The 27,321-nt window shown below is 38.5% G+C and overlaps 1 protein-coding gene across 1 annotated transcript in view; it reads left to right on the top strand.

The window, feature by feature from the left end:
• Window positions 1-208: 208 nt before the first annotated feature.
• LOC140001296 (uncharacterized) overlaps window positions 209-27,321 on the top strand; it is a 739,961-nt gene continuing 712,848 nt past the window's right edge. Inside the window, exon 1 of the mRNA XM_072032461.1 lies at window positions 209-341. The gene's annotated coding sequence lies outside the window, so the exon portion shown is untranslated. The remainder of the gene's footprint in view (window positions 342-27,321) is intronic.

Here is a 27,321-nt window from a genome sequence, read left to right as displayed (position 1 = left end):
AATACCAAAACACACCTCCATCCCAAAAGCTACCCGCCTCCAAGGTGCAACCACCCCTCACTGAGCATGCGCTCTGAATTTCTCGGAGCCTATTACTTTAAACGGAGACGGGAAAAATTTACACCAATCATAACTAAGATATGCTTGACTAGAGCCACTCAAGCTCCACCTAAAAGATAGAAAATAATATAAATTGGCCCAAGAGAGAGGGGATGTTAGGGAAGATACCACCATCAGGGGAGATACCATCCCAAGGACATACAACATCCTTAGGACCTCCTGACTCCTGGGATCAGTCGACGGGCTGAGCCTCTCTTCCCCCCCCATTGGGACACCTTTGGGTGAGATCTGAATACTTGCTTATAATCTTTTAACGCGTTTATTTCTAGGCTGCGCACCTGTAACACCTACAACACATATAACATCTGTAACATCTATAACATCTAACATATGTGCCCAAAGATGAGCCAGCGGGGAAGAAGACCAGCCTGGCTCAACAGAGAACTGTGGCTTGAGCTTAGGAGAAAAAAGAGGGTTTATAATCTTTGGAAAAGTGGGCAGGCCACTAGGGAGGACTATAAGGATGTAGCGAGGCTGTGCAGGGACAAAATTAGGAAGGCCAAAGCTCATCTGGAGCTCAATCTGGCTACTGCCGTTAAAGATAACAAAAAACGCTTTTATAAATACATCAACACAAAAAGGAGGACTAAGGAGAATCTCCATCCTCTACTGGATGCGGGGGGAAACTTAGTTGCAAGAGATGAGGAAAAGGCGGAGGTGCTCAATGCCTTCTTTGCGTCAGTCTTTAGCGGCAATACCGGTTGTTCTCTGGATACCCAGTACCCTGAGCTGGTGGAAGGGGACGGGGAGCAGGATGTGGCCCTCACCATCCACGAAGAACTGGTTGGTGACCTGGTACAGCACTTGGATGTGCACAAGTCGATGGGGCCGAATGGGATCCACCCGAGGGTACTGAGAGAACTGGCAGAGGAGCTGGCCAAACCCCTATCCATCATTTATCAGCAGTCCTGGCTATCGGGGGAGGTCCCAGCTGACTGGCGGCTAGCGAATGTGATGCCCATCTACAAGAAGGGCCAGAGGGCTGACCCGGGGAACTACAGGCCTGTCAGTTTGACCTCAGTACCAGGGAAGCTCATGGAGCAGATCCTCTTGGGAGTCATCATGCAGCACTTGAAGGGCAAGCAGGTGATCAGGCCCAGTCAGCATGGGTTTATGGAAGGCAGATCCTGCTTGACGAACCTGATCTCCTTCTATGACAAAGTGACGCGCTGGGTGGATGAGGGAAAGGCTGTGGATGTGGTCTACCTTGACTTCAGCAAGGCTTTTGACACCGTCTCCCACAGCATTCTCCTCAAGAAACTGGCTCCTCTTGGCTTGGACTGGCGCACGCTTTGTTGGGTTAGAAAATGGCTGGATAGCCGGGCCCAAAGAGTTGTGGTAAATGGAGTCAAGTCCAGTTGTAGGCCAGTCACTAGTGGCGTCCCCCAGGGCTCAGTGCTGAGGCCGGTCCTCTTTAACATCTTCATCAATGATCTGGATGAGGGCATTGAGTGCACCCTCAGTAAGTTTGCAGATGACACCAAGTTAGGCGCGTGTGTCGATCTGCTCGAGGGTAGGAAGGCTCTGCAAGAGGATCTGGATAGGCTGCACCGATGGGCTGAGGTCAACTGCATGAATTTCAACAAGGCCAAGTGCTGGGTCCTGCATCTGGGGCGCAATAACCCCAAGCAGAGCTACAGGCTGGGAGATGAGTGGTTGGAGATCTGCCAGGCAGAGAAGGACCTGGGAGTGATGGTGGACAGTCGGCTGAATATGAGCCAGCAGTGTGCCCAGGTGGCCGAGAAGGCCAACGGCATCCTGGCTTGTATCAGAAACAGTGTGACCAGCAGGGCTAGGGAGGTGATCGTCCCCCTGTACTCTGCTGTGATGAGGCCGCACCTCGAGTACTGTGTTCAGTTTTGGGCCCCTCACTACAAGAAGGACATCGAGATGCTTGAGCAGGTCTAAAGAAGGGTGATGAAGCTGGTGAGGGGCCTGGAGAACAAGTCCTACGAGGAGCGGCTGAAGGAGCTGGGCTTGTTCAGCCTGGAGAAGAGGAGGCTCAGGGGCGACCTTATCGCTCTCTACAGATACCTTAAAGGAGGCTGTAGTGAGGTGGGGGTTGGCCTGTTCTCCCACGTGCCTGGTGACAGGACGAGGGGGAATGGGCTAAAGTTGCGCCAGGGGAGTTTTAGGTTAGATGTTAGGAAGAACTTATTTACTGAAAGGGTTGTTAGGCACTGGAACAGGCTGCCCAGGGAAGTGGTTGAGTCACCATCCCTGGAAGCCTTCAAAAGACGTTTAGATGTAGAGCTTAGGGATATGGTTTAGTGGGGACTGTTAGTGTTAGGTCAGAGGTTGGACTCGATGATCTTGAGGTCTCTTCCAACCTAGAAATTCTGTGATTCTGTGTGATATCTGTAACATCTATAACATCTATAACATCTGTAACACCTACAACACCTATAACACCTGTAACATCTGTAACACCTATAACACCTGTGTATTTCATGCATACTAGCTTGCTTTTGCAGATAGTCACTATCGCCGGCAATCCAAAAGAACCTGATTATCTGTTGCTGTAATAAACCATACTTGATTGCATTGTGATAGCTCTCATTAAGTGCAGCTAGGGTGAGGGTGGTTATCTGTGATAGTTCAGTGTTCTGAATCCAACCAGACCCCCAGACGGTTAATGCGTTTTTGGTGAATGTCTGAATGGACCCCCAGACGGTTAATGTGTTTTTGGTGAATGTCCGACTGGTTCAGTACTCTGAATCTGACAGGGCCTGTAACGGTTAATCAGCTACACCTCTTAACGCGACACCTAACACAGCTTACAATTATAAAGGAAAAAAATGTAAATTGGAAGCTATCAAAGATGACTAAACTACTGTCTCTGGATGTACAAGGATGGTATTAAGAAGGCACTTGAAACTCACAAGAGATGTGATAGGAAGCAAGAATATGTACATTGACTCCAAAGGGAAGGTAAAGGAAAATGTGAACATACTTATGGATAGAGTGGGTGGAACAAAAAGAACACAAAAAAGGCCAAGGTACTTAATGTCCTTCTTGTTTGAATCTTTACTGGCAAGGTCTGTTCTTACACTTCCCAAGTCACTGGATCCACGGATGAAGGCAAAGCATTGGGTATCATTTACTTTGCCTTCATTGAGGCTTTAGCTATTGTGCCTTATAGCATCCCTTGTAGGAGATTGAGGAGATATAGACTGGATGGATATCCTACTACACTGTTGGTGTCAAGATGTATTGGTCAGCATTTTGAAGTCTAACTGGAAACAGTTTAGCAGATTTTGATGTTTTACTCTCAGGAGTTAATAATGGTACAAGAACTGTTTAAAGTCTTCATCAGTAACCTCATCAATGGAATGAACAACACCCTTGATAGATTTGTGGCTGAGATCACGTTGTGGAAGGGCTGTGAAATGTTCCTGATACACTGGAGGAAAAGGCTGCTGCTATTCAGAGGGATCCCAGGAAGCCTAAGTGCTGGAACTACAGGAACCTGCTGAAGTTGTAAGACAAGGTACAAAGTACTGCATATGGGATAGAAAACCTCACGTATAAAGACTCTGGGGACTAGTGGAATAGATAACTTCTTTGCTAAAAAGGATCTTGGGGTCCCAGTATACAAGTTGACCATCAATCATCATTCTTCATGGTAATGCTGCATACTGGATTAGGTCAATAGGTGGATCAGGGGAAATAATTATTTTCTACTGAGCATTTATGAGACTGTATCTGGAGTATTTGACTGCAAAAAAAAAAAAAAAAAAACAACACTAAGAAGCCCAATGTAACTTTTGTATTGTCTTGGTTTTGAACTGGGGCTTAGAAAAAAATTACCTCCAAAGGTTCTTTTCAAAGTAAATAATAGAATTTTTTGATCAAAACATTGAAAAGACCTTAACATTTGTGATAACGTTAGCAAGCATGCATGAACAAGGTTTGTTAAGGCTGGAGAAATCTGTGCCTTTCAGATTTCAATATAATCATCTAACTTGCTCCTGGCATTTCAAAATATATGAATTAAATCAGGATTTGGATTGGGACATAACCCTTTTTTATGTGTCTCTGACCCTCTTTCGGCTTGTGTAGATTTTACATGACTTCAAAGAGTTATCAGTAGAGCGTAGGATGAAGGAAATCATATGGCTGGAAACAACTGGAATCTGCCTGAAAAAAGCTTGTAAAAGGAGCACAGTTACATTTTGGATAGCATTAGATTAATTAGTTTATGGATATAAAACAAATTATGTTATATGGATCAACAGGAGTGAAGTAAAAAGTTCAGTACTAATATTTATGACAGTAACACTGATATGATATTGTAAAACCCTTTTACAAGATGTTTTAGTGAATTCTACTGTCATAGTCACAAAAGACAATATATGGTCGGTTGTTCAAAAAGAAAACAAGGAAACAAAATACAACTAAAATAAGAGGACGTGTGTTATATTCACTGTACTTTATAGTGATTGTGGATTAGCAATAGGCATTTAAACCTCATGAATCTGCTTGTTCACTCCTTCACATTTCTTCCTCACCCGTGCAGCCCCCCACTACTAAAACCTTGCCACATAAACACAATACAGTAAGAAATTCACAAAATTAATTGAACTATTAGCTATATCTTACTGTACAGTTGAAGCAGTCAGTGAGAGTTGGGGTTGTTCAGCAGGAAAAGACAAGGTTCCACGGAGACCTTATTCCAACCTTTCAATAATTGAAAAGGGGCTTATAAAAAAGACAAAAAAAGAGATTTTTTTACCAGGGCCTGCAGTGGTAGGACAAGGGATAATGGTTTAAAAGTGAAAGAGGGTGTGTTTAGATTAGGTAACAGGAAGAAATTCTTCACCCAGAGGGTAGTGAGGCACAGGTTGCCTATAGAAGCTGTGGATGCACCATTGCTGAAAGTGTTTGAGACCAGGTTGGATGGGGCTTTGAGCAACCTGATCTAGTGGAAGCTGTGCCTGTCCACAGCAGGATGTTGTAACTAGATGATCTTTAAAATGATCTTCAAATTGAAACCATTCTATGATTCTAAGATGCAGTGGGAGATTTGCACCACTACTTGCAGTTACAAGCAGTTGTGCTGTTTCCTTGTCCTTCATCTCTCTGTGATTTATGTAACACTTTGAAAGAACCTGTGATATCTTTCTAAATCACACAATGTCAAAGTAAACTGTAAGTCGATATACCATAAATACTATTCATAAAAACCTGGCACAATATAGAAAATAGAATCTCTATTTTAAGGTATTCTTCTAATGATATTACAGTTACTGTGCTTACACTTTTCTGTGATTGCCTAACAGATTTGACTTGTTCAGTTCAACTAGTATGATGTAGTTACAGTTTTTATATTTAGTTTTCTAGTGGATATTGATCATATCCACACAAGTGAGTTGACACTTACTAAACAGTATTTGCACACAATTCCCAAGATACTTTTGATTGTTTGAGCACTCTACTCACAGTATTTACTAAAAAGGTCTTCGTAGCATGAGAGTAAGGATTCATGTTATTTATGTGCAAAGGTGGGGCAGAAGAGAATATCAGAGTGTAAAATTTTACAGGATACATTTGGAGGTCTCAGCAAAGAAAGGAAACAATTTTCTGTCTGTATTGCTTTCTGAAATGGTCACAAGATGCACCAGGCAGGTGAGCACTATGTCTGAAAAAAAATATATATTTTTTTTCTCTTTATTCTCAATTTACTGCTCTGTAACAATATTTCAGATGCTACTTTGTGATTAGCAGTATGTTCATTTGTAACAAAATGTCTTTCTGTAAGTAAAATATAAATTATTATTCTCAAAACCATTTAAGTTCATCATTCTAAATTGATACTATCAAAGCTAACGCTTTTTTTTTTTCTCATAGCTATCATACTAACTGTCTTCATTTTTCAATTACTGTCCCTCATTATTTCCTGTAACAGCAAGATGCCAATCATATAATGAGGTTTTCTCTGTATTAGGAATAGACATTTATCATTCACAGTAGTGATTTCTGAAACCAGACTAACAAGTGCCATTTTAATTCCAAAAGATGTTGTTAAGGAAAAACAATGAAGTGATAACTCAGCATTATGTATTATGTAGTTCATAAAATCCTTTTACTAGAGAACAAAACCAAACAGAACAAGAAATATAAATATATATTAACAATCTGGTGTACTTATTGTTTTGCAAAAGTAGACCATGTCATATAAAATAAAAAGTCTAACATTTAGCATCTAATAAATTCTAAATATGCAAATGTTTTACATTTCTAAAAATGTATCTGTTTTTCATTTGCATTCTGAAAACACAATCACAAATACAGGATGAGTGGAGAGTGGGTTGAAAACAGCCCTGAGGAAAAGGACCTTGAGGTGCTGGTGGATGAGAAGCTCAATGTGAGCTGGCAATATTCACTTGCAGACCAGAAAGCCAACCATATAAAGGGCTGCATCAAAAGAAGCATGGCCAGCAGGTTGAAGGAGGTGATTCTCTCCCTCTGCTCTCATGAGACTTCACCTGGAGTATTGTGTTCAGATCTGGAGCACAAGAAGGTCATTCATGTATTAGAACAAGTCCAGAGGAAGGCCACGAAGGTGATCAAGGGGCTGGAGCAGCTTTCCTATGAAGACAGGCAGAGAGAGTTGGGGTTGTTCAGTCTGGAGAAGAGAAGGCTCTGTGGACACCTTATAGCAGCCTACCAATACCTAAAGGGGGCCTGCAGGAAAGCTGGGGAGGGACTCTTTTTTGTTAGGGAGTGGAGTGATAGGACAAGGAGTAATGGCTTTAAACTAAAAGAAGGTAGGTTTAGATTGTATATAAGGAAGAAATTGCTTACTTAGAGGGTGGTGAGGCATTGGAATAGGTTGCCCAGTGAAGGTCCCAGAAATGCCCTGTCCCTGAAAGTGTTTAAGGTCAGGTTGGATGGGCCTTTTTGCAAGCTGATTTAGTGGGAGGTGTCCCTGCCTATGGCGGGGGGGTCAGAACTAGCTGATCTTTAAGGTCCCTTCCAAAGCAAGCCATTCTTTGATTCTATGAGTGTGTATGAGTAGTTCCATCATATAAAGCATGTGCTGTAATGTTCTCAGGTCCAAATACAGGTTTATTAGTCCAGAAGTGAGAAGAATCTCACTTCTTCCTTTGCAGAGGGAAAACAACAAACAAGCAAGGAAGCAAACAAAACCCTATCTTGCTTTTAATTAAAGGTGCATCATTATGCAGAAAATTTCCAGAGATCATAAAACAGAAAAACATAGGAACATGACTTTGAAATAGAAATACGTATGGAGTATGTTGAAAACTACTTAACAGAAAAATACACATTTTTTCCTCTAATGTTTGTTATCTAATGGAAGTACATAACTAACATATTACACAGTTTAGGAAGACTAGACATTTGACACTGAACAACTTCTCAGTAGTGGAAATTAACTGAAAAATCATTAAAATGTCTTTAGCACATTTTTATGTGTGCCAGTTGATGCTCTTGATTCCTGAAGATGACAAGATGGATATTGAGTTGTTCAGTTGTGTTCAGAGAAGAGCATTAAATCTGATGAAGGGACTAGAAAATAAGGCTTATAAGGAGCATCTGAGGAGAGACATTTGGCCAGTTTAGTCTGGAGAAAGAGGCTGAGGGAAGACCTAAGAAGGAGTTTGCAGCAAAGAGGGTGCCAGTCTCTTTTCCCAGGTGACAAGTGATAGGATATGAGGGAACACTCTCAAGATAAGTCAGACAAAGTTTAGATTGGACTATAGGAAAAAATTGTCATATAGAGAGAGTGGTCAAGCATTGGAATGGGCTGCCCAAGAAGGTGGTGGAGCCTCCATCTATGGAGGTTTTTAAGAGACATGGGACTAAGAAAAATGATTTAGTAATGGAATTTGGTAGGCTGACAGTTGGACTTGATTATCTTGAAATTCTTTTCCAATCTATACAATCTTATGGTTCTATGATGCAGGAATTGTCAATGGCTGGAGACTTTTTGCAATAAATACTTCAAATCATGTTGTAACACATCAAAGTAGACACAGCTGACAAGGATTTCAGTAGTTGGGGGGGTGGAGAGGAGCTGAAAGGGTAGGTTCTGTGGGAAGAACTCAGAGGCTTCCATGTTTAAGACACAGCTGGTTTCAGCCAGATCCACAGTTGAACAACTGCAAGCCAAATCTGAGTCCATCTGCCAACTGTATGGCACTTCTGGGAAAACACGCTTAAGAAATGGCAAAAATTGCCGGAGTGAGGAGAAGGCAACAGAAAATGGTGGAAAACAATAGAGGGAACACTAAAGTCAGAGGAAGAGGAGGAAGTGCTCTAGAACACTGAAGCATCTATCCAATCTTCAGTCTGTGGAGGATCAGTGTCAGTGAAGACGGATATTTCATGAAGAAACTGTTGCCCATGGAGAACCTACACTAGAGCATAAGAAAAGTATGAGAAGAATGAAGTAGCAGATAGAAACCTCTACATAAAGAAGACTGTAATTTCCCTCAACCCTCTAGGCTGCTCATGGAGAAGTAGCCTGGAGTGGAGGAGTGAAATTAAACCTGAGAAAGGGGGGAAATTTTGTTCAAATCTTTGTCTTTGTTTCTCACTATCTGAATCTGGTTTAATGGATAATAAATTCAATTAATTTTCCCCATGTTATGTCTGTTTTGTCCACAATGGAAATTAGTAAGCAGTCAACCTGCATTAAGCTTAACCAATTAAGGGCTGTTAACTAAGGCTAATTCATCACAGACATTTCAAAACACTGTAAAGCACTAGGTAATTATATATGTATACCCCACTACTGAGTGTACAGAATGTTCAGAAAATATTTGCAGGGTTCATAAGATATATAAGATCATCTTAACCAAACTGTACTATCTTGAGCTTGCATTAAAGAAGAAAAAAAAACACTGGATAACTTCATAAAGGCTAGATATTCTGTACTGTATCTACCATTGCATAGACCATATACTGTGGATGACTCAACAATGAGTTTAATAAAGTTTACACTGATATTTAAAACTTACATTTCAACTGGGCTGGACATCAGGAAAATCTTCTTCGCTGAAAGGATGGTTGCACACTGGAACAGGCTCCCCAGTGAAGTAGTCACTGCACCAAGCCTGTCTGAATTTAAGAAGCGATTGGACTGTGCACTTAGTCACATGGTCTAAAATTTTGGGTAGACCTGTGTGGTGCCAAGAGTTGGACTTGATGATCCTTATGGGTCCCTTCCAACTCGGGGTATTCTATGATTCTATGATTCTATGATAACTGTATGACAACATTTTTCTGCTTAATTTAACTTCATGTTAATGTACCTTCACCCATAATACTTCTCCAAATATTTCCTTCATCATAGAACATTTCTTGACAGTGTGAGATATGTTCATCTGATTCATGTCAGTATGGAACAATGCTAGGGCCGCATGGTATGATGAATGTGACCTTCTGTCTTACATACCCTTGTATAACCACATGTCTAAGAAAAACAGAGTGGTTAATATATATAATTCTTGTATCTTGCAAAGGAATGTTTTAGCAGTTTGTGTCAATAGAGAGCTTGAAGGGAAATGTATTTGTAGGTTTTTCCTTGAAGTCTCTGATGTCTGTGGGGTTTCAGAATAACTGCTAACTATTATGACTATTGCATGGGACACTATGCAAATCTCTGATATCTGGCCAGGAGATTTCGGAGAAGGGGAGAGCTGAAGAACCACTAAAAGACAAAGCTTGCAGGGGACATTGCACAAGTCTCTGACATACAGCCAAGTTGGACAAAGGAGAAGGACGAGAGGGAGCAAGACTATGAGCCTTCAGCATGAGAGATCCCCAGAGACCCCCAGAGGGACCACTGGAGACTGACACGCATGGAGGAGAGTTTGGATTCCAGAAATTAATTATAATAACCCTGTTTTTTTTAGAAGTAGTAATGAATATGTATCAGCCTAGGAGCATAAAAATCAGCTGCTTGATGTAACTGGTGTTTGTCTTGGTGGAGCAGATACTCCCTGCGCACCCAGTGCTGTTTGCTTACCGCTATTCCTTTAGTAAATTTTAAACTTTGATCATAGTCCTATTTTGAAGACTGAGCCATTTATTACAACAATATGTTCAAATCCAAATAAAGTCTGCAATTCACAAAGAAGCAATGATTCCAATTACTATGTTCATTAAAACTTCATAAAGGAAAGAGTGGCAATGACTGCAAATAGAAGACCGTCTCAGTAAGGAGTACCTGGAGCAAAGTGAAATAGTAATTTTTATTTAGGAAAATATATTTTGTATTCCTGTAGTAATACTGAGTATAAATAATAAAAATACAGAGAAGTTTCTTTATTCAGTATTCCGTAATTCATCTTATTTTTCTATATAATGTTAATTTATTTTCTTTCTGGACAAAACAGTTTTATTTATTTATTTTTATTTATTTATTTGTTTTCATTCTACTTCACATCATTCACTTTAGAAACAGAAAAATCCCATTCTTATTTTTTTTTAGGATTATTCAACACATTCAGAATCTTTTTTTTTTATATACTTGAGTCTCAAATTGTACTTTATTAAAGCTCCATTAATCATTATTAAAAAATTATTCATGCAAAAAAAATATCATTAAATTCACTTAACTTATACCTGTTCATTAATTGACCCAAAACTGGTTAAATAAGTGTATGAAAATATGAGAAGTGATACGCACATTGGAAATAATGTTTCTGTAAGATCTGAGTGAGGATAGACGTGCCAGATTTGTGACATTATAATTCACACTGTTATATAGATATTTAAGAGACAGGTCACATTTCCAATGTTTTGGCTCCCTCATAATAATCTCAAATAACAGTTTTAAATTAAATATGCTTTTTGATCAGAAAAGGAAAAAAATAGAACTTTTATTCTTGTGTATCTTTTTCTTTCTTTACCAGCGAGGAGTTTGAAAACTGAAAACACCCTGCAATGTTTTAGTGTTGTCTAATTAGAATTTTAAAACAAAATGATGTTTAAAAAATAAATTGTCTTGTTGACAAGCTAGAAGAATTTCAAACATAACAGATGTAAAATACATGAAAAAATGTCTTTAATTCTCACAGCAATATTCTGTTTCCACTTAAATGAGATACACGGTAGAAGGCTGTACTGAGAAAAAAAAAAAAGGAGGGGAGGGGAGGGGAGGGGAGGGGAGGGGAGGGGAGGGGAGGGGAGGGGAGGGGAGGGAAGGGAAGGGAAGGGAAGGGAAGGGAAGGGAAGGGAAGGGAAGGGAAGGGAAGGGAAGGGAAGGGAAGGGAAGGGAAGGGAAGGGAAGGGAAGGGAAGGGAAGGGAAGGGAAGGGAAGGGAAGGGAAGGGAAGGGAAGGGAAGGGAAGGGAAGGGAAGGGAAGGGAAGGGAAGGGAAGGGAAGGGAAGGGAAGGGAAGGGAAGGGAAGGGAAGGGAAGGGAAGGGAAGGGAAGGGAAGGGAAGGGAAGGGAAGGGAAGGGAAGGATGAACTACACATTACCCACGGGTCAAGAACTGTCAAATCAGTATTAACAGCTGAAATGAAGTACAGGCGGGCATGAATCCCTCACAGCAATAACCAGTGCCAAAAGGCACTCAGAAAGAAATCCACACTAACATTATGGCAGTTGCATTTGCCACTGACCTTGACAAAATACACAAAGCTATTTGCACTGTCTGCAACAAGAGACAGAAAAAATTACTTGTTGCTCTCAGTACTGTAAATCAGGCAGAAGGAATACTGTTGAAAAATTTCATCACTTTAAGACATTTAGATTCTGTGGTAACCTTCATGAATACTTTTAATATACTATTCAGCACGTGTGCCTTTAGATTCCCCTATATTACATTAATACCAGTGGGCAGAGGGAGAAATAAATTTTGATTTTACTATTGCAAAAATATTTTGCAATAAAATGAAAATGAAATTAAATTGGTACAAAATTCTAAATGCTTTAACCAAATTAAAATTGCTCCCAAAGGAATTACAACAGATTTCATACACAAGCCACTGTGCTAATATGTATTTTATATTTGTTGTTGTTCAGCCCTTGAACAGTGGTTGAATTAACATTGTCCCATACTTGTCTTTCATGATAGAGAACATTCTGTCACAGTAGATACCAGTGTAAGAAATAAAGATATTTTCAGATTCCAAAGAAAAAATATTAAAGTGTAGTAATAACCAAATAACCAAATAACCAAAGTGTAGTAATAATTAAATAACCAAAAAACAAAAACAATGAAGCAAATTATTTATAAGCTAATCACATGGCTTTCCAATAACATTCTCCTAAATTAAAAGCAGAAAATAATTGCTGTTAAGAACCGTATATAATTGCTGTTAAGAACCCTATTCTCTTAGATTCATAGATTAAATAGTCTTCAAAATATGACAGTAAAAATCATAGGATTTTGCCTACATATAATATTGTAGCTTTGGGGATTAAATACATACAACTGTTGAATATTTAGAAATGTGATTCTATCGCCATTTAACAAAACACTTCTGTTTTGAAGTGAAGTGAACAAGTAGCAATATTCTTATTCTTATTCTAATATACTTACATGAAAATATAAAAGCAAAATCCAATTTTAAGATTTTATTTTCTGGCTGTACTTTAGGAATGTTAATGACCTTATATAATATATTAAAGAATATAAAAAGTGTAACATTTTCAGAGATAAAATCTGGACAGTTTTTTTTTTTTTGTGTGTGTGTGTGTGTGTTTTTTTTTTTTCCCAAGAAATCAAAATCAAAACTCTAAGAAACTCATGTTTGTATTAAAATGCTTAAAATATAATATAGCTCTGAAGAATCAATATTGCAAATAAATAAACTAGTATTCCAAAGGCATCTATCTGTATAAGATCAAACTAAAATTTCAGAATCACACATTAAAATAAAGAGTGAAAAAATACTAGTTTTATTATTGTGTAAAAGCAGCATTTCTAAGACAGAAGCAGATACTTTATAATGTCACAGTTTCAAATCATATAATTTTGCATTTTATAAATATTTTGAAAAAGATGCTTCACCACAAATGTACAATTCTACAGCTTTCTTATGGTAAAGAATAATTAAAGATAATTGATAAAGAATATAAAAATATTAATTTTATTCCTATTAATAAAGAAAATAAAAAACACTTTTTTTGACACTTTGATACATGTATTTTAAAAAATATTTAAAAAGCCTGTATTGGAATAAACTGGAATTTGATCAAATTGTATTGGTTTATCTATGTTAGCACTTACAGCAATGCTAATTACAGAGGGGCTGAGAAGTAGGTGTCAAATTTACTAGCCTTGAGATTCATATAGAAGACATTTCCATTTTGTAAGAAATTGATAATGTATGATAATACTGGATAGAACACTCTGTTCATTTAAACTTTTTCAAGGTTAGAACTTTGAAGGTGTTAGTAATACATCTTGGCTGGTATTTTCAAAGTCTAGACTAGAAAACATCTACTAGGATATTGCTGAATCATTGGTATGTACTCTGAGGTCTAATTCAGTTTGAACACTAATTTGTCCACATTATGCTTATGCTAACATTGATGTAGTCTGAATTTCTATTATTCTTCAGAATGCTTTAGGTCAAATATCACTGTTTTTTAAAATAATTTCTGTGGTAGCTTATATATTTATTTATTCTGATTAAATTATTTACCTACTGTCTTTCTGTAGACAAAAAAAAAAAAAAAAAAAAAAAAAGCTAGCAGGAATTGTCTTGAAACAGAGGAAAGAACATACCCATGTCTATTGCGAAATAAAGGCAAGAGACTCTAAGAGTCACTGTAACATATGGGACAACCAAAGTATCTCAGATCAGTGAGTCAAATTTGAGGGTTTGAAAAAATACTTAAAAGAAAAACAATCTGCCTTTGTCAGGAATAAATAAATAAATAATACATGTACATACATGCATTAAATAAGAAAATTATGAAAAACAAAACAAAACAAAAAAACATGGACACAAAACTAAATGTAAGTTATTAGTCATGCCTCACAGCAAGCTGAATATGAGCCAGCAATATACCCTGGGAGCTAGGAGGACTGAGTGCATCATGGGGTGCATCAAGCATGGCATTGCTAGTCAGCCAAGAGAAATGATTGTCCTGCTCGACTCTGCACTGGTGCGACCTCATCTCAAGCACTGGGTGCAGTTTGGGGCACCACAATACAAAAAGGATGTGAAACTTTTGGAGAGTGTCCAGAGAAGCGCTACTAAGATTGTGAAGGGCCTTGAGGGGAAGACGTACGAGAAGCTGCTAAGGTCAGTTGACCTGTTAAGCCTGGAAGACAGGAGGTTGAGGGGAGACCTCATCTACAGTTTCCTCAAGAAAGGGAGTGGAGGGGTAGGTGCCAATCTATTCTCTTTAGTGACCAGTGATAGGACCCGAGGGAATTGTGTCAAGCTATGACAGGGGAGGTTTAGGCTGGATATCAGGAAGAGGTTCTTCACTTAGAGGGTTGTTGTGCACTGGAACAGGCTGCCATGGCACCAAGCCTGTTGGAGTTTAAGTGTTTGGACTGTGGTCTTCGTCATATGGTGTGAATTTTTGGGTAGACCTTTTTGGTGCCAGGAGTTGGACTCAATGATCCTTTTGCATCCCTTCCAACTCAGGGCATTCTATGATTCTGTTTTATGATTCTATGATATTTCAAGAATATTATGGTTATTCTTAAGAATTGCTGTATTTCTAAGGGAAGGCACAATTTCTTGTATTTTTCTGTTACAAAAATCTGTGATTCCTTGACTATGGTAAAAATGTGTTTTCACTGGAGGAATTAATTAATAACTTTTACTTCTTGAGTTATTGACTGTAATGTACCTTGTTCTACATCACCTAAACCACTGTTTATCGCTCTTTTTTTTTTTTTTTTTTTTTTTTAATAATAAAATAAAAACAACAGACCTTAGCTATTAATCAGAACTAAGAGATTTTTTCATTTAGGAAGATTCTCCAGGATTCTTCAAACAGTTCTTACTTCCTGCTTCCCTCCTAATATGACAGTCACTTTTTGAAGAAGTACAATTTCATTTAACTTAATTCTTTTTCCTTTCACAGTGAATATTACTTGCTGTCAATCTTTCCTTTCTGATTGAAATAGGATGAAAAAGAAAGCTCAGTTGCACTTCACTAATTATGGGAATACATAACTCAAATATTTCCACAGTGTTCTTTCACATCCTCTCATTGCTACCCATTTTCCTATTTTTTTTTTAATTCTGTTATTGATATGCAAGAAATGAAATATGATTTTAATTGAGACTAACGTATCTCATTAAATTGTGAAAATGTAAGTTAAAGAGAAGAGAAGAGAAGAGAAGAGAAGAGAAGAGAAGAGAAGAGAAGAGAAGAGAAGAGAAGAGAAGAGAAGAGAAGAGAAGAGAAGAGAAGAGAAGAGAAGAGAAGAGAAGAGAAGAGAAGAGAAGAGAAGAGAAGAGAAGAAAAGAAAAGAAAAAAGAAAAGAAAAGAAAAGAAAAGAAAAGAAAAGAAAAGAAAAGAAAAGAAAAGAAAAGAAAAGAAAAGAAAAGAAAAGAAAAGAAAAGAAAAGAAAAGAAAAGAAAAGAAAAGAAAAGTATATTCTTATATTCTTTTCTGGTATATATTTCAAGAGAAGAGAACCCTGGAAAACTACTGTCTCTTCTGTACACATTTTATTCATCCCTATATTCCTGGACTTAATAGAAAAAGCTTATACTATGTCAAACAACCGTAAACTGTGATCTTTACCAACAACTTTCAGAAGTCCATTGCAATTTATGTTGAGATAAATATGTTCACTTCAACCACAAACCACAATGCTTCTTTGCTAGTCAAGTCTGTCAAGTATGGAAGAAACATCTAGTTCTATAATACTGTGAGACACGTGGTTCTAGAATCATCAGTTTAAGTCCATTTACATTATACTTTCAAAGAAAGGTGATGTTCAAAGCTGTCACCATAGTTTCCTCAAGAAGCATAAGTATTTTGCTGTTCCTCACTAAGCAGAAAAAAATGTTTATGTTGGCTATACTTTTAAAAACCTAGTTTATAGATAATATATAACAAAGAATAGAATAATATTTCACAGAAAGTTTTGTATCTCCCAATACTTTACAAACTGGAATTAATTTTTCATTCCAGAAAACTGTGTCTGCATTTCAGCCTGCAGAAAAAATTTGAAGCTGTTGAAAAATAAATTGGGATGTTGTCATAAAATAAAAAGAGACTGGGACTAGTCTCATTTTATTCACTAATACCAAAGAGTGAAGGTTACTATAGAGGATCTTCAAAATTCCATTTCTTCATTTCATGCCAAATTCACATTTTCGCAAGAGGCTTACTAAGTAATCACCTGCTTTGTTCCTGGAAAAAATCACAATGTTCTTCTACTGTAAGATGCTCATTTAGGGCTGTCTCAGAGCAAAATAAATAATAAATAAATAAATAAATAAATAAATAAATAAATAAATCTATGTATCAGTTTTGCAAGGAAAATACTGTAAGTTCAAGAATTTTGCAATGAACCATAATAAAATATTGAATCATAGAATCATTAAGGTTGAAAAAAACCTCCAAGATCATCTGGTCCAACCATTACCCTACAACCAATATCACCCACTAAATCACCAGGTCCAGCCTTTCCTTAAACACCCCCAGGGACGGTGACTCTCTGGGAAACCTATTCCAGTGTCTACCTACTCTTTCTGAGAAAAAAATAATCTAATTCCCAACTTGAACCTCCCCTGGCATAACTTGAGGCCATTCCCTTTAGTCCTATTGCTAGTTACCTGTGAGAAGAGGGTGACTCCCATCTCACTACCATTTCCTTTCAGGTAGTTGTAGAGAGCAAGAAGGTCTTCACTGAGCCTCCTCTTCTCCAAACTAAACAACTACAGTTCCCTCAGCTGCTCCTCATAAGACTTCTGTACCAGACCCGTCACCACCTTTGGGCCTTGATATGAAGGGCCCAAAACTGATCAAAGTACTTGAGGTGAGGCCTCTCCCAGGTCCTGCTGGTTACACTGTTCCTGATGCAAGCCAGGTGAAGAAGTTGGAATATTCTTTTCGTTATCACAATGGTATTAATAATTTTGCATTAATAACAAACTAGATTAGTCTGAATTCTGTTAGCTGTGGACCCTCTGAGAAATTAGAAGATTATTTATCAACCTAAGTATGTTATGCAATATGAGAAAGATATGTTTGTTGCCATGTTCTCTCCATCTTCCCAAAGTAGATACATCTGAACATGATCAGAAGCATACTGACCCAAATATTTTTTTATTATTATTATTTCTTCTTCTTGTAATACCCCTCTATTTTGTAATATCCTTCTATTTTCTGCCTCTATATTGTAATACTACTCACATGCTTTTGTGAAAATATTTTTGTATGAGTACCATTATCAAGTGTCCATGAAATTTTAAAACAAATAAATTAATTCCATAATAATTGCTCTTTTGCATCAGCATTTTCTCTGTCCTTCATCTCTGAGTCTTGTTTCATATTGTGTTCTGCATTTGAGTTTGGCTGTTTAATACATTAACACGTTAATAATTCTAATAATAGTTCTTAATAATAATTCTTCATAAAGAATAACAATTCTCCATTAAGTGTATAAACATTAAAATTCAGCTTAGGCTCATGCATGAATAGTACCAAAATAAATAAATAAATAAATAAATAAATAAATAGTTATTTAGTTCAGTGAAAAAAGAAAATGTACCTAAAGGGAAAACTATCTATTTTTGTTAGGAAAAAAAAAAAAAGGACCCAATGACAATGACTAAATATAATTTTACATTTTTTTTTTCTGTAAGCAGAAGCAGCTGTCTGCACAATTTTCCAGAGTTTGCCAAATGGAAGAAAGAGAGGTGTAGTGGGGACTGTCATCTCATTTGGTTTCAAAGGAAACTCGTTACATGGTGTAAATGAATTTCATCTCTTTATCTTGTAGTTGTTATTATTTTTATAATAATAATAATTGTATTATTATTATTATTATTATTATTATTATTATTATTATTAAAGTTTTAATCAATAATTATATGTGCAATTTGCATCATACTGGGTAGTTCTCATGGTGACGGTAGGGAGATGCTAGTGAGATGACTGAGAAGGTACCAACGAGCTGTCCAATGTCCTAAATTACATGTTGGAACCATAGCTATCATCTTCCTCACAATTAAAAAAGAGAACTTCTGAAATAGAATGCAGGTTAAATTTTATAAGACATGTTTACATTGTATAGCAGTGTTGAAAAACAAACAAACAAACAAAAACAAACAAAAAACACAACACTTTCTAAAACAGTATTGTGGGACCTTTTAAGATTTTTGACTATTAAAAAAAAATAACGCTCACAACTTTTCCAGTACTTGTAAAAAATATGTCTTGCATTTCAGATTGTTGCTTAAAAGAAAATACGATTGAAAAACCCACCCTTCTCCTTTAGATCATGTAGTACCAAATTTTAACCTATTTTTATTTTGTCAGTTTATTTGCTTAATTTTGCAGTGACCAAATGAAAAAAAATATATATATATATAAAAAAAAAGAGAGATTCTTAAGATAAAAAGAAAACCTCTCTACAGTAGGAAGTAGATTAATAGCCAAGCCTAAGAAATGGTAAGAATAAAAAAACAAATACTGAGAGAATGTAAGGAAAAACATGTTTTCAATCTTTTTCCAGTTTAGTCTGTCTTACACACAAATTACAAGTTTTCAGTATGTAAGAGGTTACATCTTTTAATAATTTTGTGTTTTAAAAATGTTTACTTCTGGAGACTTCTTTGGTATTTTTCATCATCCTGACTAGGAAAGAAAAGGTAAAGCACTTCATTTCTTATCTCCAAACAAGTTGGGATTATATCTACCTATTTATCTATAAATCTATCTATATACACACATGCATATATATACACATATATACATATATATAATTGCTAAATATTTTATTTCTTCTGCTAAATATAATAACAGAAGACAACCAAAGGCTGAATTAAAACTTCTGAATTAAAAACTACTGAATAGATGTCTTCATAATTAAGCTAGGTAAAATGCAAGTTGATGACAAGAGAAAAATGTCTGGTTAGGAAAAAGGACAACATGGTTGAGACAATTTGATAGAGAGTCCTGGCAATTTGATAACCAGAAAAGAAAATGCCTAAGATCTCAGTTTTTAGACAATGGTCAGTATTCTTGGGGATAATGCTCCTGGATATTTGGGAGTACAAGTTTAGTTAATATGTTGTCACTACTCTACTCTACTGAAAAAGACAAACCCCTCCAAAACACCCCCCACCACTGCCCCCCAGATCTAACAAATAAATATGGACTAGTAAAACTATTAAAACTAACAGGACTAACATATGCTCATTCACTCCCCATAAGTGGGATAGTGGGATAGGGAGGAGAATTGAAAAGATGAAACCGAGAAAATTCATGGGTTGAGACGAAGACAGTTTAAAAGATAAAGCAAAAGCCGAACGCACAAACAAAGCAAAATATGAAAATTGTTCACTACTTCCCTCAGGCTGCCAGATGTCTAGTAATTTCCAGGAAAGCAGGGCTCCGTCAGATATAACAGTTACTTGGGAAGACAAATGTCATAACTCTTAATCTTGTCATCATCATCATGTCTGTCCCCTCTCCCCTACCCTCCCTCGCCCTATTCTCCCCCTACCTTTCCTTCTTTCCCAGAGCTTTTATTTCTGATCATGATGTCATATAATATGGAAATGGAATATCTCTTTGGTTAGTCTGGGTCAGCTGTCCTGGCTAAGTACCCTCCCAACTTCTTGTGCAGCACCAACCTAGTAGGGCAGCTTGACAAGCAGAAACAGCCTTGACACTGTGCATGCATTATTGGCAAAAGCCAACATCTCTGTGTTATTGGCCTAGTCTCAGTCTCAGTTAGGACAGAGTTAATTTTCTTCCTAGTAGCTGGTAGTGGTGTTTAGCTGCTGGCTGGCTTAAACCACAACAGTCCTTTTGGCACCCAATGTGGGGCCCAAAGGGTTGAGATAACAACAGATCTGACTAGAGTGTGTTAAAATAAGATTGGTATAGGTATTAGACCTACTTAATAGCTGCTAGTCATAATGCTGATTGCTTTAATCACAAGTCTGCTGTGCCTGTTTTCCAAATTGAGTATTATAGCACATTACTTTCCGTATGTGCTCTCTGTCATGTTGTTTATTCTTTCCAGGCTCTGTTTTAAGATCATTATGGTACTGTGTGCTGTAACAGTGGCTTATGATACGATAAAATTTCTGGTCATGACTCTAACCTGGTATTTGTACTCAGCAATGTCGTCGACTCTATACTTTGTAAACTGTATCTCGGAAGCTATTAACAATTACACCTATTGCCTTTTTTCATCAGGGAGACAATCTGTAGAGGGGAAAGGGGGAGATATTTTTTTCTTACTCGTTCACTCTCCCTTTCTCCTTCACTGCCCTTTTATCCTCCGAGCTTGTTACGATAGTTCTCCAAGATGCTGAATATCCTTGGGATACTCAGACTAGCATGTTCTTGTTGTTATGTCTCCTGAATGCACTTCAGGCTTTGTTTAAGGTTAAACAACTACTTAGGAATCTCATCCAGAGATCTGTCCTGAGGCAGGACAGTTGTGGATGGCAGGGAGTGTAGGTTTTTAGAGCAGTGGGCACCTCCAGTGTTTTGAAAATTCAATCCTGAACAACTGCAAAATCCTGAAAATTGGTAGAATGCTTGAAAAAAGGGTGTAATGACTCTGGCAGTTCCAAAGTAACACTACTCACTGTAACATGCTGGGGTCTGGCCCATGCCTATTGAGCTGCAATTGATGCTACTATCAACTTAGTGACAGACCCTACAGTCACTCCAAGTCCTTTGACAGGCCCAACAGCCACTCCAACCCCTACAATGGACCCTGCAGCCATTCCAGCTTCTGTAGCCGCTCCAGCTCCTGCAGCCACTCCAGTTCCAGCTCCTGCAGCTGCTCCAGTTCCACTTCCTGCAGCATCTTCAGCTCCTGCTCCTGCAGCTCCTGTGACTGGGTGAGAGAAACAAGATCACAGAATCACAGAATCACAGAATCACAGAATTTCTAGGTTGGAAGAGACCTCAAGATCATCGAGTCCAACCTCTAACCTAACACTAACAGTCCCTACTAAACCATATCCCTAAGCTCTACATCTAAACGTCTTTTGAAGACTTCCAGGGATGGTGACTCCACCACCTCCCTGGGCAGCCTGTTCCAGTGCCTAACTACCCTTTCAGTGCTGCCATAGGGGTGGAAACACAGCCCTACTCTTTGCCATGGACTGATCCAGTCTGCGCTGAAGCAGGGGGAAGCTCCCGAACACCTGCAGTATATCGATGACATTATTGTGTAGGGTGACAGCAGAGGAAGTTTTTGAGAAAGGGAAGAAAATAGTCCAAATCCTTTTGAAGGCTGGTTTTGCCATAAAACAAAATAAAGTCAAAGGACCTGCACAAGAGATCCAGTTTTTAGGAATAAAATGGCAAGATGGACGTCGTCAAATCCCAGTGGATGTGATCAACAAAATAACAGCTATATCTCCACCAACTAGCAAAAAACAAACACAAACTTTCCTAGGTGTCATGGGATTTTGGAGAATGCACATTCCAAATTATTGTCTGATTGTAAACCCACTCTACCAAGTAACCCATAAGAAGAATGATTTTGAATGCAGCCCTGAGCAACGACAAGCCTTTGAACAAATTAAGCAGGAATTAGTTCATGCAGTAGCCCTTGGGCCAGTCCGAACAGGACTAGATGTAAAGAATGTGCTCTACACCTCAGCCAGGGAGAATGGCCCAGCCTGGAGCCTCTGGCAGAAAGAACCTGGGGAAACTCAAGGTCAACCCCTAGGGTTTTGGAGTTGGGGATATAGAGGATCTGAGGCCCGCTACACTCCAACTGACAAGGAGATATTGGCAGCATATGAAGGAGTTTGATCTGCTTCAGAGGTGGTCAGTACTGAAGTGCAGCTCCTCCTGGCACCCTGACCGCCAGTACTAGGCTGAATGTTCAAAGGAAAGGTCCCCTCTATGTGTCATGCAACTGATGCTACATGGAGCAAGTAGGTTGCACTGCTTACTCATTGGGCTTGAATAGGAAACCCCAGACACCCAGGAATCTTGGAAGTGATTATGGACTGGTCAGAAGGCAAATACTTTGGGATATCATCAGAGGAAGAGGTGGTCCGTGCTGAAGAGGCCCCACTGTACAATAAGCTACCAAAAAATGAGAAGAAATATGCCCTGTTCACTAGTGGGTCCTGTTGTACATATATTGTGGGAAAGCATCAGAGAATGAAGCCTGCTGTATGGAGTCCTACACGATGAGTTGCAGAAGCTGCTGAGGGAGAAGGTGAATTGAGTCAGTTTGCAGAAGTGAAGGCCATTCAGCTGGCTTTAGATATTGCTGAACAAGAAAAGTGGCCAGTTCTCTATCTCTACACTGATTCATGGATGGTAGCAAATGCCCTGTGGGGGTGGTTACTGCAATGGAAGCAAAACGACTGGCAGCGCACGGGCAAACCCACCTGGGCTGCTGCGTTGTGGCAAGATATTGCTGCTTGGGTGGAGAACCTGGTTGTAAAGGTGCACCACATAGATGCTCATGTACCCAAGAATCGGGCTACTGAAGAACATCAAAACAACCAGCAGGTGGATCAGGCTGCTAAGATTGAAGTGGCTCAGGTGGACCTGGACTGGCAACATAAAGGTGAATTATTTATAGCCTGATGGACCCATGACACCTCAGGCCATCAAGGTAGAGATGCAACATACAAGTGGGCTAGTGATCAAGGGGTGGACCTGACCATGGACACTATAGCACAGGTTATTCATGACTGTGAAATGTGCTGCAATCAAGCAAGCCAGATGGTCAAAGCCTCTTTGGTATGGAGGAAGATGGCTGAAATATAAATATGGAGAGGCCTGGCAGATTGATTACATTACACTCCCTCAAACCCGCAAGGGCAAGCGCCATGTACTTACAATGGAAACAACCACCGGATGGCTGGAAACATATCCTGTGCCCCATGCCACTGACCGGAACACTATCCTGGGCCTTGAAAAGCAAGTCCTATGGCAACATGGTGCCCCAGAAAGAATGGAGTCAGACAATGGGACTTACTTCCGAAACAACCTTATAGACACTTGGGCCAAAGAGCATGGTAATGAGTGGGTGTATCAAATCCCCTATCATGCACCAGCCTCTGGGAAAGCTGAACGATACAATGGACTGTTAAAGACTACACTGGAAACAATGGGTGCTGGGACATTCAAAAATTGGGATACACATTTGGCAAAGGCCACCTGGTTAGTACTAGAGGATCTGCCAACAGAGCTGGACCTGTCCAGTCAAACCTGTTACATACTGTAGAAGTGGATAAAGTTCCTGTAGTGCACGTAAGAAATATGCTGGGTAAAACAGTCTGGGCTACTCCTGCCTCAGGAAAAGGTAAACCCATTTGTGGAATTGCTTTTGCTCAGGGAGCTGGATGCACTTGGTGGGTAATGCAAAAGAATGGAGAGGTCCGGTGTGTACCTCAAGGGGATTTAATACTGTGTGAGAATAGCCCATGAGTTGAATTGTATCATGTTAATTATTATATAATACTGTATGTCATCACTAGAATTATTACTATATACCCTTGATGAAAATGGTGATTAATTAGAATATATGGGAAAGAGTGTAACCTGAGCATGAGATAAATGGTATGGAATAAGGGGTAGATATATGTCTTGGTTTCAGTTAGGACAGAGTTAATTTTCTTCCTAGTAGCTGGTAGGGTGCTATGTTTTGGCTTAGGATGAGAAGAGTGCTGATAACGTGCTGATGTTTTAATTGTTGCAGAGCAGTGCTTACACCAAGCCAAGGACGTTTCAGCTTCTTGCTCTGTCCTGCCAACAGGCAGGCTGGGGGTACAGCAAGAGCTGGGAGGGGACAGACTCAGAACAGCTGACCCAAACTAGCCAAAGGGGTATTCCATACCATCTGGCATCATGCTTAACAATATACAGGGGTGGCTAGATGGGTGGGAGGGCTGGACTGCTCGGGGTTAGGCTGGGTCAGTGGGTTTGCAGCAACTGAACTGTGCATCACTCATTTCATTCATTATTATTCTTAGTACTATTATCATCAATAATGTTATTATTATTATTGTTATTATAATTTATCTGTCTTAATAAACTGTCTTTATCTCAACTCACAGGCTTCACTTTCTCATTTCTCTCCTACATCCCAGAGAGGGAGGGGGGAGGATGAGCAAACGGCTGTGCGGTGTTTAGCTGCCGGCTGGGTTTAACCACAACAGTTATCAATACTATTATTGTCATAAATCCAGAACATAGTGCCATATCAGAAAATTACCTCTACCCTAGCCAAAACCAGTAAATGAGTGTAACAATATCAAAATTTCTCAGTGAAACTCATAAATGTGATTGGTACTGTGTAACCAATATGGCAATATTAAGCTAATCCGGTAGCTAAAAAAGTAGCAGAAGCTGGAGGGTCAAGAATAATGTGAAAGATCTAGTGAAACACAAGAAGTTTTATTAAATGTTTTAAGAGATTTGGATAATACATTTTGAGAACATCTGATTATTGTACATTTCTAAACTTTTTTTTTTTTTTTTTTTTCCTAAGAATTGGTCTTTCATACATGGGAATTTAGCACATATGGGAAATGGAAAACTTGTTTCAGATTGGTATTATGGGCTAACAGGTTTGACCTATGAATATCTTTCTATCTATCTATCTATCTATCTATCTATCTATCTATCTATCTAACTATCTATCTATCTATCTGTTCATATAAGCTTTGGGGTATGAATTTGGTAATCAAAATTATAAAAATGTCACTGTAATCTGTTATAAAATTTCTCCTGTTATCTGAAACAGCAAATACAGATTGAACCAGAGGAATGTGCTAATACATCGCTTCAGATTCCCATTCTTGAAGGCCGATCTCTGCTGACAGGTTCTTCTTCTGCATCTAACCAAAAAAAAGTGAGAGTTCACAAGGGTTAGGGGATGAAGATGAATACAGTTGTATTCTTTACTTGGTTTGGTGACAAAACAGTCATGTAACTATACATAGCACATTTACTGCCCCAAAGGCAGTAAAATCAGAGCTAGCTGTGACAAGTTCAGGACCTTTTCCTGATAAGGCAATTAAAACATAATGATACTCAGTGCTGTCATAATCCCTGAGATTTCTGAACCACCAAGAAGCAAAGAAAATTACGTGTTCAGTGCTTGTTGCAACCAATATATTTATTTATAATTAAAAACAACAAAAAACAATGTTTCTTAGTACTAAATCACTATTTTTTTTTCATCTACTTAAACTGGATCTCTTTTAAAGAGAACAAAATAAGTAGTTTTACTTAGAAAAAGGAACCTTTGAGTCAGCTGAAGATGGCTGCAGTGGATTTTTTTTTCCTCTGGGTATGTTTGGTAATGTAAACAAGAAAGAATCAACTTACTAATGTCTTTAAATTTATATATATATATATATATTTTTTTTTTTAACTTAAAAGAAATATATTGCTATTCCAGTCTTACAAATTTTCAGTATTCCAAAGTTGCAAACCTGTCATGTTACTTTCTTATTAGTAACTGCTGTTTATTTTAAGACTTTCTTCTCACTGACTTAGCAAGTTAATCACTCACAAATTATCTCTGTTAGCCCCTTTCTTTCCCACACTGAACGAAAATATAAAAAAAAAGAAACTAATAATTTAGAAGTAACAAAATACATTGCAAAAATATTAAAATCCCTTCAAAGAATCATACTTGGTCAAAAATTCTCATTTGAATTTAAATGATAGACTTTATCCATATCTATCTCTCTATATATATATTATGTTGTAAGGATATGGTAAGGCTTATCATAATTTAGAATGGATTTTTAATATTTGTCTGGCTTCTATTTAAACGTGCCTAATTTAGTAAGCAATTTTACAAGTGCAAACCCACCAAAACATACAATCAGTTAAAAAAGTAACATGCTTTACTTTATTTATATGTATAAGTACATTACTTGCAAGATTGGGTCTCTGACATAGTTTTCAAGCATTTATAAAGTTGCTAGGGATGGATTTAAAAATAAATAAATAAACGAGTACAACTGAAAATCAGTGTAACAGAATCAAAAGCAAGATGTATTTTATAGAGATTCCAAACAATTAGTAAGCTGACCATTCAATGTCAGAGTCACAGAATCATAGAATCAGTATCTCCCAAGTTAGAAGGGACCCACAAGGATCACTTAGTCCAACTCCTGGCTCCAAATAGAACCACACAAAAAACAAACCATATGTCTGAGATCATTGTCCAAACACTTCCTGAACTCTGGCAGTCTTTAGGCCATGACCTGGAGAGCCTCTTGCAGTTCTCAAAACACCCTCTCAGTGAAGACACTTTTTCCAATATGCACCCTGAACCACTCCAAATGCAGTATCCTTGGGTCCTATCACTGGTCACCAGAAAGAACAGATCAATGCCTTCCCCTCCACCCCCTCCTTTTGAGGAATATGATCACTGGTATGGTTTAAGACTAGAATTTAGAGTGTTTAAATTAAATGGGTTCAAATATTAGAGCGCTCCTAGACACAGACATATTTAATGTTGAGGAGAGATATTGCCTCCCCTGTAGTGAGGAGATGGCAAAACCCAAGAGGACATTGTTGCGTTAGTGTAATTGTTTCATACACAGCTTCTCAGTTCATGGTGGGAGATATGGATCAGCCTGAAAGGACAACAGGCAGACCACTATGGTTACCCCTGTCATGGGGTGTATAGTCTGGAGCCAGGCCACAGTTCCTCCCACCCTCCAACTTCCATGAGACCTCAGATACTGAGGCCACCTTTCCTGAGGGTGCTACCATGTCTCAGACATCAACAGGGCAGAGCACACCCAGTTTAGATTGGCTTAGGGCCCTGTATCGCCTGGCAATGACTGGTGTTCATCATGGTTCCTCATCACCCACCTCTCCTCTCGCAATGCTGCAACTGATTGACTGGCCCTCAACAACCTAGTTATAGGTGAGCTGTCTGAGCTGCTCCCCCCTTCCCTCCCCTGACCCCTCCTCCCAGCCCATCTACCTCCTTCCCATGAACAGCATAGGGCAACAGGGAATCGAATGGAGGTTGCAGTCCATCTCTTCCACTTCATCTCTACCACTCCTTCATGGTCACTCTGCCCCTTCTCCAGTGTTGGAT

The sequence above is a fragment of the Anas platyrhynchos genome, chromosome 1, assembly GCF_047663525.1.
Source record: "Anas platyrhynchos isolate ZD024472 breed Pekin duck chromosome 1, IASCAAS_PekinDuck_T2T, whole genome shotgun sequence".
Lineage (NCBI taxonomy): Eukaryota > Metazoa > Chordata > Aves > Anseriformes > Anatidae > Anas > Anas platyrhynchos.
The sequence above is the reverse complement of the archived record's forward strand: the minus strand, read 5'-3'. Positions and strand labels throughout refer to the sequence as shown.